The sequence below is a fragment of the Nymphalis io genome, chromosome 24, assembly GCF_905147045.1.
Source record: "Nymphalis io chromosome 24, ilAglIoxx1.1, whole genome shotgun sequence".
In the NCBI taxonomy this organism is placed as follows: domain Eukaryota; kingdom Metazoa; phylum Arthropoda; class Insecta; order Lepidoptera; family Nymphalidae; genus Nymphalis; species Nymphalis io.
The window spans coordinates 3,102,952-3,123,173 of record NC_065911.1 but is presented as its reverse complement, the minus strand read 5'-3'; the positions used below and the strand labels follow the sequence as shown (position 1 = coordinate 3,123,173).

The 20,222-nt window shown below is 31.9% G+C and overlaps 1 protein-coding gene and 1 long non-coding RNA gene across 9 annotated transcripts in view; one reads left to right on the top strand and one right to left on the bottom strand.

Annotated features, from left to right (window-relative positions):
• The window catches only part of LOC126777795 (zinc finger protein 628-like), a 110,096-nt gene that overhangs the window by 8,012 nt on the left and 81,862 nt on the right, over positions 1-20,222 (top strand). The window lies entirely within an intron of this gene.
• The window catches only part of LOC126777805 (uncharacterized), a 63,888-nt gene that overhangs the window by 41,130 nt on the left and 2,536 nt on the right, over positions 1-20,222 (bottom strand). Inside the window, exon 3 of one of the 4 annotated variants that reach the window (XR_007670095.1) lies at positions 16,857-18,593. The exons of the other annotated variants lie outside the window; for them this stretch is intronic. This is a non-coding gene — a long non-coding RNA (uncharacterized LOC126777805). Of the gene's footprint in view, positions 1-16,856; positions 18,594-20,222 lie in introns of those variants that run through there. 4 annotated transcript variants of the gene reach the window in all.

Here is a 20,222-nt window from a genome sequence, read left to right as displayed (position 1 = left end):
ATGACTGTTTTCAAAATTCAAATGTACCAGCTAAATGAATTTATAAATTTGAATTTGGAATTCTTAACCAAAGAGGAGATATTTCAGATCAATGTGATCAGTACGACGAAACGCTAATTTCATATGTAAGGACCTAATATTAACTAATGTTATAATTAACAATATATATTACAAAAATTTTTTACGTTAAAAAAATACGACTGCCCGCCCTGAATCAATTAAGTAATTTATAGCCAGTGTCACGCGGGATGTTGTAAGGATACCACATACATCTAAATCTGTTCAGGCATTTAAAACTTTTAGTGGAATAAAGAAACTCATACATACATGAACCCTGAAAACATTACATTCCTTTTTTGTGTAACATTTTTTTAAACAATAATTCAATTTATAGATATTTGATTCTCTTGGTAAAAAAACTTTATGTGAAAAAATTATGTTTGTGTTATATTATAGGATGCAAATAGTACATTAAATTAAGATTCAGTTTCAAGATTGACCATCGCATTCCGATGTGCAAAGCTAAAATAAGATTGTAAAAATGGCCTAGATTTCTTGCAATGACAATATCAAATGTGTTCATTAATTACTCAACACGAATTTATATAATTTAAATATATGCAAGACGTTTATATGCTATTTTGATACAAAAGGTATCAATTAACGTTATATTTATAAGAGTCAATGTCGCATATCAGTTTTTGACATATTCCAGTGTATTCTGAGTTCAAATTAGTTCTTACAGTATAGCTGTTATTAAATTATAATCATACCTACTTTAATATACATGTCTGTTTCATACAGATTGCCAGATTAGCTGACGTTTATGATTACCATCTTCACTCCTTATGATAGCAGTGTGAAGTTAACCTTCCTTACTAACTAAGCTAACTAATGCAAAAATCAGTTCAGTCTTTGGTCAGAAAAATGTACAACCTAGCTTTATAATGTTAAAATAATATGATATAAATTTCACTTTCATTTAAAAATAATTATATTAAAACATGTACTACCAACATTGGGCTTGGTCCAAATATTGGTCACATTTCACCTCCAATATCATCAAGCCTGTATCCAGTCTTAGTGAATATAAGATGTTAACAGTGTTAGGTCGTACTCTAAGCCGTTTGTTATGTTCAGAACGATAAAAGATCTTGATTCCTTGGGAGCATTTTAATTGGACGAATAATTTTCCCACGTACGTTTTTCATACGGTTTTTATTTAATAATGAATTTTGTAATTATTTCATTAAATTTAATAGCCAACAGAGATCTGAAATCATGGGACACGATATTTTAGTTCATAAGGTTGGTGGTACATATTTTAATACTACTTAAAGCGGCAATAGTCCTGGGTGGTGGTGTCCACTTACTATCTATGTTTTTTTTTTATAGAATAGGAAGGCGGACGAGCATATGGGCCACCTGATGGTTAGTGGTCACCAAACGCCCTTAGACATTGGCATTGTAAGAAATGTCAACCATCGCTTACATAGCCAATGCGCCACCAACCTTGGGAACTAAAATTTTATGTCCCTTGTGCCTGTAATTACACACGCTCACTCATCCTTCAAACGGGAACACAACAATATCAAAATTTGGCTATGTGGCTCATTCAAATGTTATTATAAAAAATAAGTCCCAAAACCTTATTCTTAATAGGGCCCTTCGCTCAACCGTAGAACGTTTACAAGCTGCTGTGTTCTATATTTGAATATATTAGTATTCTCAACGTGTAAACCCGTTACCTAGCTAGTAATTGTATATATTGCATACATATAGCATCCAATTATTTGTTACATTTTAAATTCGTTACTTGTACCATTTCCACGACATAGAAATTCCAATCTCGAATCTTAGAACAGAACTATACCAGAACTGGTATTGAACAGCTGTAGTATTCTATGAGGACTCGAAGCTTGTTGCAGAAGATCGTAATGACAGAAAGTGATATGCGACATATATTATAATAATTATAACATTTAAAGTAAACAAACATCAAAATAGCGTGTCACTAAAAGTCGGTTATCTATAATTCGCGAGTGCATGCGAAGTTAGTTCTTACGAAATAGCTCTGCTTTTCTATACATCCGTAAATTTTGATTAACTGTTCGAAATTTAAAAAATCGATTATTTAACTGTAGTAGAAATTATTTATAATTTACTAAAGTAAATAATAATACATGATAATTTAATCATGTTAAGCAAATATTAATTTTTTCATAAGTTTTATTATGTTTGCAAATAAATATAGTATTAACTATTATTATAAGAGTAGATAAACATGCCATTTCTACGATTTCTTTATCTATGGATAGAATAGTTAACAAGTTAGACCGATGTTCTATTGTGTCCTTTTTCCTGCAATTGGCGTGTTTTAAGTTTATTATCCAAACAAACCATTGTTCCAGAAGTAGTGTTTTTGAAATAGATGGCGACATAAATCGTATGAGTGTAACTAGCGGTTGCATCCCATAACTATAATAATTATTAATTAAATTAAAAGCTCGTTAATAAAGTGTCCAGTGGCTAAAAAAACCGAAGACGCTCTTCGTGTTCTCAATTTGCATTTAAAACTCATCTGAGAACTTGCATGTGCCGGATGGAATTCTGCCCCGTGTAAACCCGTATTGGAGTAATGTGGTGAAGCTCCAAACCTTCTGGTCAAACAGGAGGTGTGACCTTAGCCCTGTAGCCCAGGACATTTACATTTTTTGTGATTTGATTGGTACAGCGGCTTATCCGTGAAAGCGTAACGAACAAACAGACTTACTTACATTTGCATTTACAATATTAGTAAGTATGTAAGACGTTTTATAATCTATCACTATAAAAAGTTTAATCAAAATATTATAATTATTTTATACGCAGATATATACGAATGGTATTATAAAAATAATAATATCGGTACATACCTATTTATAAGACAAGATAAAATTAAAAAAACAATCTAGAACTTAATATATTTTTTTCCATTTTTTTAAAATGTTTGGACTATAAGGCTTTATGGGTTTAAAATGAGTTCATAGTAAAAATATGTTCTGTTTACGTAAAGAAAATGTCAAAGACAATTTAATGTCCCACTAATTTAATGTACAGCCTTTTAATGTCCCACTGCTGGGCTAAGGTCTCCTCTCCCTTTTTAGGAGAACGCTTGGAGCTTATTCCATCACGCTGCTCCAATGCGGCTTGGTATAATACACATGTGGCATAATTTCAATGAAATACAGGTTTCCTCACGATGTTTTCCTTCACCGTCAAGCACGAGATGAATTATAAACACAAATTAAGCACATGAACATTCAGTGGTACTTGCCCGGGTTTGAACCCACGATCATCGGTTAAGATTCACGCGTTCTATTTACTAGGCCATCACGGCCATAAGATAATTTAATACGAATTTAAATTTAAAAATCAAGTCGTTTGTAATAAATAAAATCAATTACCCTTTTATAAATAAATATATTCGCATTAACATCGATTTTGCTCTAAAAGATGGTAAGTTTGTTTTCTTTGCACATACACAAGCGCATTTTACGAGTGTGTTCGTCTTTCACGACGTGCTGATGCATCACATAAACCAGTGCTTGGCGGCTGTGCCAAAAACACAAAGGAGTGTACTCGAACCGAACGATTTTGATGCTTTCATATCTATTTTATAATTAAATTATGATTTATTTTCCATTAATCTTTTTTCATATAATAAAACTAGTAATCATTTAACGTAATAACATTAAAGAGTATTGAAAATATTTTATATACAAAAAGTTATATTTCAAATATTAAAACTTACGATTTTCTCAACATTTTTATAAGAGTGACATAAACATTTTTTATACTTTTATACGTAAAGTATGTGAATAAAACTTTATCTCGACTATTCAATATATTATGAAATCACAATAAGATAGTTATTTTAACTGCCTCTTGTTTCGCTTAACTAATAAACTGTATTAACATTTCCGTTTAAAAATGTGGGAAGTGATACAGGATATGATGTTCATGACTTAAAGACTTAACAGGGCGCAGTTATACATAAAACATGAAAGCTTAACAGTATCAAGTCCCATTTAAAATACAAAACGGATTCCTTGCACAGTGAGAGTCACGGCTTTTGGTATGATAATATCTTTACTTTTTAGTTAGTATTAGAAATGGAACGTTCTAGAATGTTCTAAAAAGAGTTACGTATCGTTTTAAACTAGTTTACTTTTGTTTCATATTAAAGCGAACTAACGAATGTAATTGTATTTTATTATTATAACGCTTAAATTATCAAAATAAAGAACTAAATTTTAAGTATTAAGATTGTCCGTTCCTGGTATAAGCGGTATAAAAACTGAGTACCGCAAAAATAGATGTTTGTAAAAATGTGCATAACACATTAAAGAGAACCGCCGCCCGCGCCAATCAGATGTCTCCGTTCGTAGTGTTAGTGATATTAGAATATTTGTGATATCGATGTGTGAGTTGACTTAGAATATTCGGTAATCCCATTGGTCAATAGTTTTTTATAAAACTCGTAAAGATTTAAATTGTAAGATAATGTCATTCATTGCTACTAATTAAATTATATTTAAATAATTAACCATAATTACAAGTGCAATATGATGCTATCGGTGCCAATATACAGGGTGAGTTTGAAAATTTATAAATAAATAAAAACAATAAAAACGTGTTATTATTAAAAATGATAGTCATTACAAAGTTCGATTCAATTTGAAACACCTAGACAGTTTGTTTGTTAGTCCTGTGAATTAAACCTTAATATTGTGATAGCGTTCCCTAACAGCCTCGATATCAAATCATGTATATACATGAGCTAAATACATATTATTATAGTCTTTACATATATATACAGAATATTTGGGATTTGTGCTATGTCAAAACAATGATTAAAATTTATATTTGTAATAGATTTCACTGAAAAATTGCTTATGTACCAATAATAAATATGAAATAATGTACCATGCAATTATGTAATATTATGAATAATGGTATGGTAACATGATGCTTATATTTAAATTTATTTTTTTATACATATGTTTTTAAGAAATAGTCCATATATTGAAAAATATATAATTTTTATTGTAAAGTGGCATTTGAAACATTATAAAAATTGGAATTGTATGTCGGCATATTGGCTTTACGACTTTTTGTTTACGCGCCAAGAGTGTCACTCATTAGATTTGTACATTATTATGTATTTCATAAATTTTATCTAGTATTTCCGCTACTATATTTTCTGTATATATATTATTTCAAAGTTGACATAGAATATAGGAAGGTATTTTTTTAAATTGAGGTATGATAACGTCTTGCTGACTGATTTCGGACACGGCCAAGAAAGGACGTATTATGGTGCAAAAGTGTTGCTCAAACACAGATGCACTCACCCACCTCACTCTCATAATCCGATGGGACGGCAATCCAATACAACTTACTACACGGTTTTACGTACACTCCCACACTTGTGTGTACACACTTCTAACTACCAGACTCCGGGCTGTTACTAAGAATCTTCGCCATAAAAACCCAATAACTTTTTAAGATTTAATCAGTCAAATAAAAGTAACGCTTTGTTGAAAGAAGCTTTTACGAACACATTTAACACATTACAAATTAATATATAAATAGTGATAAATATTTGAAATCGATAAAATGGAAACCGAGTATAATCGATAAGAAACTCAGAATATACTTTCTTAAATTAATTTTAGAACATTTGTTAAAAACAATCAAACTTTCCTACTCTTCTAATTAGTTGCTATATTGTAAGCTATATTAGGCACATAGCATATCCATATCGCGACAATTCTCGGTGATCTGAGATTTAAGCCACGACCTTCTACTGGTGGTAGGGCTTTATGCAAGCTAGTCTGGGTAGGTACCACCCTTTCATCAGATATTCTACCGCAAAACAGTAGTACTTGATATTGTTGTGTTCCGGTTTGAAGGGTGAGTGTAATTACAGGTACAAGGGACATAACATCTTAGTTCCCAAGGTTGGTGGCGCATTGGTGTTGTAAGCGATAGTTAACATTTCTTACAACGCCAATGTCTAGAGACGTTGGTGATCACTTACCATCAGGTGGCCCATATACTCGTTCGCCTACCTATTCAATAAAAAATAAAAACACAGCTGTACCTGCCTGCCACTCGGCCTATGAGGTGTTTTTATATAGAGAGCATATTGTAATATACCTAAAAGCTGTCTAGTGTATAGCAGCTCTTACAAATATAGTTTTGACTGACAAGCTTTTCCGGTTTGCTATGTGAAGATCATGTAGACTATATTAGGGAACGTGCATATGAGCCCTTATCAAATCGTAGGTCAATGTTTTAAGAATATCTTCTTTATTTAACCAAATAACCGAAAAAAAATATTTCCTTCCATTGGGATGATGGAGGTTACTGAATCCATATTCCTGCTGATACTCTGGAATACCATAAGATAATATGTTTGACGAATCATATATACACCTATCTACATAAAATATATAATATATATATGTATATATATCGTATACATTCAAGTAAAATTTGATAAACTAAAAAACCATTACTATGTTCAGATTGTATTACAAGGATAAATTAAAAACAAACGATGTTCCATTTCACTTCAACTTGTTTAAAAGCAAAACAAATTGAAAACTGTAAAAACATTTAAAATGTCCGAAAAGTTCGTCATATATTTCAGTTACTGCAAGTAAAACAATATTATAGCAATTTATTCTTATTAATTTAAAATTAAAAGTTCGGTTCAAGTTTAATTAAGTCGGGATAAAAATTGGTTTATCAGCGTATTTCGGAGTACGTTTTCGCGAAATTACATTACGGTTGCTAGAAACGTTGACACAAAACAAAAATGGTTAATAATAGTTTATATGATATTATTTATATTCGTATTCTTCGAATATCTGCTTGAAACTAATGGATATCAGAACTTAAAATATTTTACAAGTATTTTACAAATCATATTCAAAAGTACTTCAAGATTCAGATATTACAATACTATATTTAATTATGTATCTTGTTTTATCGGTGTATGTGTGTGCGTATATATTTCTATACGTATACGTATGTGCTTTCGTAATTAAAAAAGAAAAGTAGAAGTTGAATTGCATCTAAATGCCTTTAAATAGCTAATTGATATCGAGAGATTGCGTCCGGAACTTTTTTTTTTAATTTCTGTGTTTTTGTTATTTTTATGATTGAATTTAAAATCCGTATAAAATCCAGTCGAGTCGATCTCAAAGATGCGTTCAAGTGCATGAGCGCCAGTATCCAACGTTATTTTTGCCGATCCAACCTTGAATTTTAGTGGGTATTTTTGTAATGCACCCACTGCACTTGGCGGCAATGCAGGTCTTGGTTTTTAATTATAAAAAGATCGCGATCGGGAAGGCGATGACGCAAGTCTATATAATGAAATAGGTCAACTGCTTTTAATTTTCGTTTCCAAATTGAGTGAAAACTGTGATGACCGATTAGTTCGTATTTTACATTTGTTCTTATCAAATTTTAAGCCTTGTACATGACCCAGTTCGTAGAACGTAAATACATATATTAAATAATACACTCAGTTTTTCCCAAGAAAATTTGCTTTCAACGTACGGTAATGAAAAACATCGAGGATATCGGAAACGTGGTGAAAAGAGTGTGATGGGATAGATCTGTCAAATCTTCCTTAAGTCCTATTCAATAGGAGATGCTTGGTTTATATAAGTTTATTGAACACAATCTATTTGACTGAGTTGGAATGAAACCAACTAACAATATTCTGTATCGCTGCGTTCCGTATTCATTGATGAGTGAGTCATTATAATCAAGAGTACAAAATACATCTTAATTGCCCTGTTAATAAAATAATAAATAATAATTATAGAACATGATTAATATTTGATAAGGTTGCAAAGGCAGCCCATTACCCTCTTTGGATTGCAGCGCAATGTATACAACATTGCGCGGCAACCTATCATTAATTGGTCTATTTTAATCATAAAAAAAATTCAAATTAGATTGCTCTGAGTAGATTCTGAGATTAGCAAGAACAGACAAACTCTTTAGTTTTTTTAATGTTAGTATACATATGATGACTTATAATCCCACCCAGGTAAGTAGCCCTCATACTCATAAATTGTTCCTTAAGTAACAGCCTGTAAATGACCCATTGCTGGCTTTAGGCCTACTTTTTGAGGAAAAGGTTTTGAGCTTACTCCACCACGCTGCTCCAATGCGACTTGGCACGTGCCAGATTTTCATCCGCCACTTGCTGATTCCCTCGTGACGTTTTCACGAGCACGAGATAAATTATAAATACAAAGTAAGTACATGGAAATTCAGTGGTGCCTGCCTCCCAGAAAGCATCGGTTGGATGGACTCGGAATCATCGGTCCACATCCCTAACTACTGGGACAGATATATATTATATATTGCTTCGTTTAGTTACCACGGATAAATGAAATTACACCGGACAAAATACGTTAAATTCCAAGGTTGGATCCGCATCGATAGTTTAAAGATTGGTGTCAATTTATACATAACCCTTATTTTTGTAGATGACACCTACCATCATTTGTTCCGTCTTTCCTTGTATCTTATCACATTTGATGTTGATGTCCTCCTGACCGATTAAGGCCACAGCGGCCAATCTCAAGGGAGACTAGCCAACTGCGCAGGGCATAATGCACAAGTGTGTGTGCAAACACATATGCACTCTCTATTTCCTCATCCTCATAATGTGACGGCAAATCTGACACGACTGGAAAGAGTTCAGGCGCAGGCCTAACGGCTTATTTTCAATAATTAGATTCGGCTAACCTATATCCCTCCCACTTTCATACTCTTTTATTTAATACCAGCTCGTGAGAGATACAAAAATATATAATTTAATCCACATAAAATATTTGATTCTTAAATATCCAGAGCCTCCTAAGATATGACGGAGTTATAGAAAGGAGTATGGTACGGTTAAGTATAAAAACTGGTATACTGTCACATCACGATAACATTTATACGAGCTGTGTATATATCTGCGTCTTAGCAAAATTGAAAGTCACGCAAAGAATTTATTGAATTGCACTTATAAAGTTACGAGGGAATTTTATTTATAACTAAAGCCAAGTCAGATCACGTCTATTAAATAGTATATTAATTTTATAATGTATTAGCCGTTAAGAATGAATAAACATTTATGGGTTGCTTTGGTTCAGTGGATATTTACCAATAAATAAACTATTATTTTATTATAACATTACATAAAAAAATTAAAAGTAATTAATGTGTTTGAGAGGATATTAAACATTAATTAATCCAATTTATAATCCGCCATGTTTTTCTAACTCATCTAGGAGTGGCCAAAACTCCGCCTAGATGAATAAATAAAATTTGAAAATAGAACGCGCTTCCTGCGATTCGGTTCTATAATTAAATTTAAAAATGGCGGGCGTTTCATCCGGCGGCCGCAAAATTGTGCATAAAACTGCAGCGCGCATTACCGATCTAAACTTCAAAAATAGAATTTGTTAGTGCGGGGTACACACATGCAGGGTTATAAAATTGTTAATTGCTACAGTTTAACTAATATTATTTGTAAATACCAAGTTATTAAATTAGAAAATAAAATACAAGAAGTGAGCCTAATTTACAAAGAAACATTGCAACAGTTGAAAAAAATATTTTATTAAATAAAAATAATAGTCTCAACATATTCGGTCTTACTTTCTTAAAAGTATGAGATTTGTTTGTTTAAATATTATATTTTATTCTGCACCATTACCAATCTTCCTAGAAATATAATTTAACGACATCCGTGTGACAAATATACAATACAATATGTAAACACAACTACAATAATTTTTAAAAATGTTTGTTTTAATCATTAAAGCAGAATGTGCTGCGACCATTAGTCACAATTGAATTTTTGAACTGATGATAGAGTTGTGCAAAAGAATCATTTTATTTTTACATTAAAAAAATATATATTTCTGGGACAAAAGTACCTATTAGCTTAAATTATATAAATAATACAGATCGTTGTAAGTATGATATTATATTTTTTTTAATATATCCAGAAGATTCCGGATTCGATCATTGGAAGCCTTTTTTTCCAGATAATAATTCCGTTCGATTTTATTTTCATTTGAAAATTATTCTTTATGTACAAATACGACTTGCAGATCTTACTAATATGTATTATAACTAAATGAAAATAAGTGTATATGTTTTGGAAGTTTGTGCTTCAAGCACGCTCGAAGTTTATTACGCCGTAGAAAAGGTGGTTTTTTGATCAATTCATAAAAAGATACGGCAATTTAATTTACGGCTTGCGAAGTCTCATTCCAATACAATATAGATAATAAATTATAATTGTACATAATAATTCTGTATATACTTTGTAATCGAAATTAAATCTTAATGTCTTGTATAAGCCCTTTGACTAGTTTCATCACTTTCACTGAATTCTTATTCGTTATTGCATAATATTCAAAATATAATATTATATATTTTGTTTTTTTGATACTTATATTTAATTCAGATTATTTTCTATGATATTGCTTAAAACATAGTTTATTTAGCATCTAATTAACAGCATAAATCTATTTTTTAATCGTTAAGGGCTTATCGAATCGATTCTACCAAATACCGAACGAAGAAATATTATATATTTAAACTGGATAATAAATAATCTTATATAACATTGTACGCAAATGGCTCCCTGATGTATTTTTTGTCATATCTACATAATGCATTACATATTTTTTCTTAAATTTTTAATACATATATCCAAATTATCTAATTACATAATCTTTTCGTCGCTTGTCAACACTCGGCCTAACAACACCAGACTCCCTTCTTTCAGCCAGTTCAAACAAACAACGCGATAGTGGCCAGCTCTTTCGTACATCCTATATTTTAGACGAGTGTTTAAAGTAACCCACGCAAAGATATTATATTGTATTTTTATTAATTTTCTTGTCTGCTTTGGTTTCCTTAAATATTATTACTATAAAGATTGATACCTCAAAATTGCTTTAAATGCAACATATATGTAACGTTGCTTATGTGTATATTTAATATCATCGTTTTTGAAATTGAAAAAATAGTATGATAATAATTAAATAAAATTTTATCTTTTTTTATTACATTATCATCTACTTAAAAGCATCATATACAATCATTAAGCGCATTCATTTTACAAACTTAGTTATATTATGTATTATATTTATATGTAAAAACATAGGTACTGTTTCAATTTTCTGTTACGAAAGGTAAATTAAAAACTGGCGACATACTTGCCAGTGTAATAATATTTTCACAGTCCTATATTTAAACATCTTGACGCATTGATGAAACATGATTTCGAATAATGACTATTCATCTAATGGAAAATATGAAGCGTTTCGAAACAAATAATAATATCTATATAAATTGACCAAATGTTAAATTAGTAAGAACATGCCACAGATACTTAAATCTTTAAAAAAAATAAACAATAATAAGGCATATTAACCCAAACATAATTATACAGATACTAAAAAGTCGAGTTAATATTCGTTGATTTTTATATCAGTACAGTACAGTAATAGCCTGTTAATGTCCCACTGCTGGGCTAAGGCCTCCTCTCCCTTTTGAGGAGAAGGTTTGGAGCTTATTCTACCACGCCGCTCCAATGCGGGTTGGTAGAATACACATGTGACAGAATTTCAATGAAATTAGACACATGCAGGTTTCCTCACGATGTTTTCCTTCACCGTCAAGCACGAGATGAATTATAAACACAAATTAAGCACATGAAAATTCAGTGGTGCTTGCCCGGGTTTGAACCCACGATCATCGGTTAAGATTCACGCGTTCTAACCACTAGGCCATCTCGACTTTTTTTGTATACAATTTGATTTGATTTTTATATATAATTTTATTATTATAATTTATGTTGAAATTTTATTTGTGAAAACTCAATTTTTTACTCGGCTCTCGATAAAATATTTTTTGTATATTTAGTATAGGTATTTTATTATATTTATGTACTGTTAGTATTATTTTAAATAAAAGTATTTGCATTATATTAGGTTATAACATAATGAAGTAAGTTTTCTGGAAGTCAAACGCCGAAAAACACGTAAAACTGTTGCTCCTGCGCCTGTTACCATCCAATCAGACGGGAGTTCTGATAAGAGTGTGGAAATAGAGAGTGTACCTGTGTTTGCGTACACATTTCTGCATAATAATATCCGCCGCACAGATGCGTTGTGGCCGAAATTCAATCAGAAATACATAAACATTATAATGAAAAGTCTTAATTAAATATTTATTTTAACTACTTCTATTTTTATGTTAAATTTAACGCTTAAATATTAATAGTGATAATAATATTTGACATTTAACTTGATTATTACATATTTATATAAGAATAACTGACTTTTTTTATAGAATAGGAAGGCGGATGAGCATATGGGCCACCTAATGGTAAGTGGTCACCAACGCCCATAGACATTGGCATTGTAAGCAATGTTAACCATCGCTTACATCACCAATGCGCCAACAACCTCGGGAACTAAGATGTTATGTCCCTTGTGCCTGTTATTACACTGACTCACTCACCCTTCAAACAGGAACACAACAATACCAAGTACTGCTGTTTTGCGGTAGAATATCTGATGAGTGGGTGGTACCTACCCAGATGAGCTTGCACAAAGCTCTACCACCAGTAATTAGACTGACTGATTAATATCATCTCACAGTCTAAATTACTAAAGTACCTTGAAAAAGGCATACGGGTTTTTTTAGCCAGCGGGGTACTAAGGCAGGATATTTAGAAAAATAACCCCTAAATAGTACCACTATTAATAAAGGATATAAAAGTTTGTATGAAAATCCTTCATTTTCATTTTTGAAGAAAGAGCTATGGAAATTGTAGTTTAGCAAGAATTATGACGCTACCAAAGCCTCGGATAAAGCGCTAGTCTATAATAAACTATTAATTTAACAAAACCGTTAGTTTTTTTATATAAAGGGTATATCAACATAAATAATATTACCGAATACAGTAAATCGCCATGACCGTTTTAAAAGAATAATTTCCAAATTAAATAATATTATAGAAAACATAATATTAATCTACTTAGGTTCAGATAAAACAATGTTTAGATGTGCCTTAAATCTTGACTTATCTAAACAAAATGGCGTCTAACGCCTAATAATGCCATTGTCTCAAACTGGTAGAATTTCGGTTGCAAAATTGCGCCCGCGCAAGTTGACTCACGCGAAGCTATGTGGTGGGGAGGAGATACCTAGTGCGAATAGATTATGATAAATAAGAACCCTATATATAAAGAAATAGAGATTATTGTCGTTTGTTAATTTATTTGAAGGCTGCTGTGTTAGATTTTACGAAATGTAACATAAGTTTACATTTTAAATTCGAGAATTGGTTTAAGATATTCGATGTGAGAGGAATATTTAAGGATATCTGTGGGACCGTTAGTGTAATGGCATCCCATTCTAATTATATTGCCTAAGATTCGAGTTTTAGTTAGAATGAACGCTCGTTAGTTAGATATTTCGAAATAGCGGATGCGATGTTTTTATCTAACCCTAATACATAAATAATATGTTAGACTAATTATTTTATTTACTTATATATATTTTTGCAAAAGATAAAGCTCTATATGAATGATTTCATATAAGCATTAAGTTATTATATATGTATTAATATCTAGTATATGCTTATTAATTTACCCAGTAAGTAATACATAAATTTAAGAATATAAAGAATGGCATATAAAATAAACATTTATATCTTGTATTATTAAAAAAAAAACTTTTTTTATGTCAGAGCCAAATTTATGAAAAAAAAATGTTTGCGTTTAAATAATACTTTTTTCGTCACGTGTTTAAATAAAAAGGCTAATTGACATTGCGCATGTTATTCTATTACGTTAGAATAGGTAAGGCGATATGGAGAAAAAACAGGTTAGGCAAGGCTAAGCACGGACTAGGTCCAGCTTATTATATTTCTTTTATAAACACTATTTTTATTCTAGACTTTATTCCTAATATAATACGGGTGATACTTGACGTGTGAATGTGTGTGTTAGGTGTGATTTCGTTTGTATCAACATTTTTAATCTGTAACTTTATAAAATGTTTTGTAAAGAGTACGAGGTTTTAGTTTTCCGAATAAAGAATAATTAATACCTATAGGTAAATTTTGCAATCGGATTTCTAAGATATTTTCTTTTAATTAAAACTGACAAATTTTAAATAATACGTATGTATATATTATGTGGATCCAAATTAAATTTACGTAAACAGAGAGAAAATAATGAATACGTATATTTTAGACCAAATAATTGTGATTACACAAGTACGGCTTTAGGTCCTCACGCACTTAACCCTAAAAGCTGTACCAGTCCGTAGGTACCGTAACGAGTGTGCAATTAAACTGGGAAGGTTTTGCTTTGTACTTTAAAATGGTGTTCTCGATTTTAACCTACATACCATTTCCCGACGCTCTTCTTATCCAAGTGTTGTCTACATAGCTGGTTGTATATTGATTAACGTCTACATATTACCGTAACAGACTGTGAATGTCCCACTGCTGGGTTAAAGGCCTCCTCTCCTCTTTTTGAGAAGTTTTTGGAGCTTATTCCACCACGCTGCTCCAATACGGGTTGGTGGTATACACACATGGCAGAATTTCAGTGAAATTAGACACATGCAGGTTTCCTCTCGATGTTTTCCTTCACCGTAAAGCACGAGATGAATTATAATCACAAATTAAGCACATGAAAATTCAGTGGTGCTTGCCCGGGTTTGAACCCACGATCATCGTTTAAGATTCACGCGTTCTCACCACTGGGCCATCTCGGTACTTATACATCTACGGTCTACATATTAGGGGGCGGTATTTCCATCAATATTTATATGAAGGTGTAAAGTCAGACCATGCACGCTTAACAAACAATTTCTCCTCTTCTCTTAAGGTATGGAGCTTTAATACCCCTAAAGTTAGTAAAGTTCTAGATAAATATGTAGGAGAATTTCAACAGATACAATGTGCAGATTTTAATGGTATGCTTTACAATCGAGCGTGAGTAGATAAGCCCCAATTAAAAGCTCTTGACAATTCTATGGTGCTCAGATTGAACCCGTGATCTTCGGCTATGATCCGCGTATCTCGACTCTTTTATTTATATAACTAGTCAATTTTTAATTTATGAACACCAACCACCTTGAAATGATGTACCTGGCAGCCTTAATTAAAAAGGTACAATTTCATGGTAAAAAAAAAATCCGTCCGCGGTTTCGCCCCGTGTTTGAGTAATAGCAAGGTACTCTATATCATTTTTTGTATCCCTGACATCAAGTATGCAAAATTTCATGATTGTTCGAGTAGGTAAGCCGCGACTCACTTTATTAGTAAGGTTTTTAACAGACCATCGTTCCCCTATTACCTACTTTTTTCTCAAGTTTAAAATCGAACATTACAATCAAAGATGGTTTTTTTTAAATCAATCAGTAATATACAATGTTATATAAATAAAGTGCAATTATATAATTGTTATAGGGCAATAATTGATACGGTCCATCTGCGAGATAATCTCGAGAACCACTTGACCAATTTTACAGTAACGTTTTACAATTGCATAATTCTATTTTAGGATGCTCCTGGAATTTTGTCCAATAGCAATAAATAATTAGTGATGTCACAAAAAATTGAAGGGACAGTGGGACTGACGTACCTGTGTAGGTGTAAAGTCCCTCAATTAAATAAGAAAAAAAAAACTATGCGTAAGTGTATATATTTGTTACGCTTTCACGCCTAAACTACTCAAACTCATATAGTTTTGCATACACGTTGTTCGAGGAACAGGATATAGATTACCTAATACTTCCTCGCAGGCGAAAACTAGTCTACTGACTGTAATCGTGGACAAAAATGAATATATCACAGAAGGCGATTAAGTTAAGTTTTTTCTATTGTTTTGCGGTCTGGGTATGATAACATACAGCCAAATCACAAATAAACTTAATCTAAATACACGTAGATATACATAGATAAATCAGAGGAGATAAATCAAAGACATGAACACATCTGTGGAAATGTTAGTTTAAAAAAAGAACTGTAATCATGGATAGCTATTTTATAAGTTTATTTGTTAGTTAATCTGGTTATTTATCATATAAGGCCTAATTGAATATCGCTTTAGAACGTTAAAAAATGGTTACGCTAAACGGTCATGACATCTCATTTTATAACTCACCCGTGAAATGCGTGTATTCATCAAATGTTATAATTATTATGGTCAAAGTCGCATATCACTTTATGACATATCACGACAGTTTTCTGCGGTGGATTTCGAATATACTCTACAGAATAATCCTACTGTTAAAATCGAATACGATCCCGTTTATACGACATATTTAATTAAAAATCTGAAATATTTGAAAAAAATGATTCAAGCGTGCTATCGTAATCTAATCAAGTGGCTGTGTGCTAACCCGTCTGGGTAGATATCAGCCACTCATCAGATATTCTAATTTTTTTTTATATAGAATAGGAAGGCCGACGAGCATATGGGCCACCTTATGGTAAGTGGTCACCAACGCCCTTAGACATTGGCATTGTAAGAAATGTCAACCATCGCTTACATATCCAATGCGCCACCAACCTTGGGAACTAAGATTTTATGTCCCTTGTGCCTGTAATTACACTGGCTCACTCACCCTTCAAACCTGAACACAACTATATTAAGTACTGCTGTTTTGCGGTAGAATATCTGATGAGTGGGTGGTACCTACCCAGAGGAGCTTGCACAAAGCTCTACCACCAGTAAATATAATGTAACTACAGGCACAAGGGACATAACATCTAAGTTCCCAAACTTGGTAGACCATTATCTGTGGGTTGGTTATGACCACTTACCTATAACATAATAAAAATGTAAACTTTTAAAATGTTCTTAATAAAAACATTATCGGCCTTAATATTATGAACATTGCTTAGCCGCTGTTTAGTGAAATTCGAAAGCAGAAGACAGCGTTAATCAAACAACGTTTATAAGTAAGGCCGTTAATTTTTTTTAATAATAAAGAGACTTAGAGTCAATAATTATACACGCCAATTAGTCTTTGAATAAGGAAGTGTAAAGTAGCAGGAGAGTTTTAGTGCGCTCTTAAAAATTTACGCCAATTTAATGCCGCCGCCGATGATCTACGTTAGTTAAGAAAGTAACTTAAGGAGAATATTATATAATATCTATATAATAAACATTTATTAATTACATAATCATTTGTTTTTATATCAAAAATAAATTAAAAAGCTTAATTCGATATTTAAATAAATAATGTGACGTCATCTCTCAACTGTTATATTTGTGGTTAGTATTATTTATAAAATGCTTATCAGCTGTTTATGATTAATTTTCAAATACCTATTTTATTTTATTTTCGAATTTCTACCTTCAAAAATCTAAGTTTCGCGAATGTATTGTTAGTGCTTGCCTAGTTTTAGTGCGACTGCTAAGGGAACATTTTATCACCTCCTACATCCCATTAAAACCATATTATTCTATCTTTTATGCCTAATAAATCACTGTCATGATAATATTTTTTTTATTTCCAGCCAGTATCTTAATCTTAGAAAAAAAAACTAGTAAAATACAACTAGACCTTAACAACTACGCTATAAACATGCCGAGAAAAAGGCATCAATTAAAAAGGTCCCTCGAGAACGCTAAATCACCGTCCGACAGATTCATTAGAATACCTAAATGAAACCTAGCCCTTATTTGCAATCTATTATAGGTTAATTTTCCCTGCATCGGTACAGAATCAGCTAGTAACACGTTGTGTAGGAAGACATTACAACTGCATTATTTAATTAGTTTTTAATTTATTTTAATACAACTAGTTTCGAAATGGATACGTGATATTGTAATGATTTTTATTTACATATAAATATTAGACACGGTATAACGTATATTAAAAAGCATTATATAGTAGAATAATTAAGGGGAACATTCATTTAAATACTGTTACGGCAATAAAGCATTCCGTTAATCTAGCAAATAACTAACATAAGCGCATAATGGAGAACGAACCAAAATGGTAAGGAATACGTCTAAACAGGAAGAGGTTTCCCAGCTCAGCAGCGCGCGCGGCAACGCACAGAACCAACAACGACCAACTCTTTCGCGCTTTCTTTTCTCCCGTCTCACTCGCACACGCCCGATACGCGACCATTTTTGGCGCTAGAGCGGGACGACGAGAAAAAAATGGCCGAACGCACATGTGCGCGGGCGAACGTTTTCGTCTTATTTTTCGCAGTTCATTCCCCTCGGGTGTATTCGCGCCCGATGCTTTTTTTCCTGCTCCGACTTTTTTTGTCCTTTTCACTCTGCGTGTGTCCGTTGGGCTAGGTCGCGTGCGTGGGACGATGATTTATTTTTCTGTTATATCTAAGTCGATTTTCTAATGCCGTTTTTTATGTTCTAGCTCACTTGTAATACTGTACGATAAAATATATTGTAAATAGACATTTTGAAGTGAGGTTTTGTTTATGTGACCAAAAGCTGCAGGCGTGTCTGAAACATACAGAAAATAATTGTATATGTCTTTTAAGGCTGGTTTTGGATTGACAACAATATTGGCATAGATTTGGTTCGCGTAAATTTATATTAGTCACCTACAATGTATATATGCAAAATAGGTTGAATTTAACATAACGTACTATATATATATATTACAAGTTTAACTATTTTGTGCTATGTCTCAATATTGGTTTCATCACTATAATTATAAGTTATACTTTCAATTCAATTATTGATTAGCGGCAGTCATTAAATCTTAAGTATTAATTTGGAAGCATAATCTTTTATAGTTTTGAAAGCTTTATACCATTTTAGTACGATTTCTTACTCGTACAATAACTGTGATTTCTAAATACGATTGAAAATGAATTTAAAGGTTATAAGTCACACAAATAAATATACTAAATGTTACTACTTTCAATGGCAGTGTTAACACAAATGGTTATAAATATTAACGGCAATGTAACATGCTCTCCGGAGCAAGTGGATACAATCGCAAGGATAATGCACCCAGACCGCATCTGTATGGAGCAATGCAATATTATACTTAACAAATAGACTCACTGACGCCAAGGACTAACAGATTTAATATGAATAATCTTCTATTACAGACTTAATTCAACGATGACGTCACATACTAGTAAACAATAAATTTCGGGGATGACAATGACCTAATATAATATCAAAATTCAAACTTATCTGCTGTTTTTTTTGTTTGAATATGATAGTAGAATTCACATTAGAAAACGATAATTTCCGTTAATTCTCATAGATAGAGATATTTCTAGGTTTATAAAATGACAATACCAAGGCCTATGTTTAGTATTTTATATACGAATATTATATAAATTCTAGTTCTAAGATTTATATAATATAAAGGTTTTGTTTAATTGGATTAATTGTGATTAACGGACATGGAATGCCCAAAGTCTCTCAGGTGTCCTAAACTTAGCCGAGTCGCGGTACATTTGACAGCATCTCTTTTATCTCGTTTGTAATAGATTGACGTTTTAACGTAAGGTAATGTTGAGTCATAATCCGGATTGGTCATTATTTATATATTATAATACAAATTTGTGTCAGTGAATTTGTTCATGTGTACGTAAATTGTATGTACATAGAGTTTATTAAATATTACTATTAAAAATATTTATGACATTTCTCTGATTCCTATAAATAAAATAATTGAGAATGGGAGATGATTTCACGTGGTTCTAAGCTAAAGGTCCCGGATACAAAATCTAGCAAACATCTTTGTAAATGTATCATGTATCGGATGAAATCTGTCATTCTTTAACTCACAGTGAAGCCGTTTGATGGAACAGGGCCTAAACCTTCTTCAAAAGGGGAGAACAAGCATTCAGAGGCTGATATTATGTATGTTTGTGGTGCAAATTCAAAGAACTTAATTATCAACTAGGTACATACATAATAATCATTGTAGGAAACTTTAATAATCGACATAAAAAATAGAAACATTTACATTTCGATTTTAGAATTGGTTGATAAATTTTTGGAATGATAAATTTGTCCTCACCGAAAATCAGATTCAGTTTTCAAATGTGCGGTGCAGAACTGGGGCGCTTTACATTTCTTGACTCATATCCAATGGGATGAGAGAGT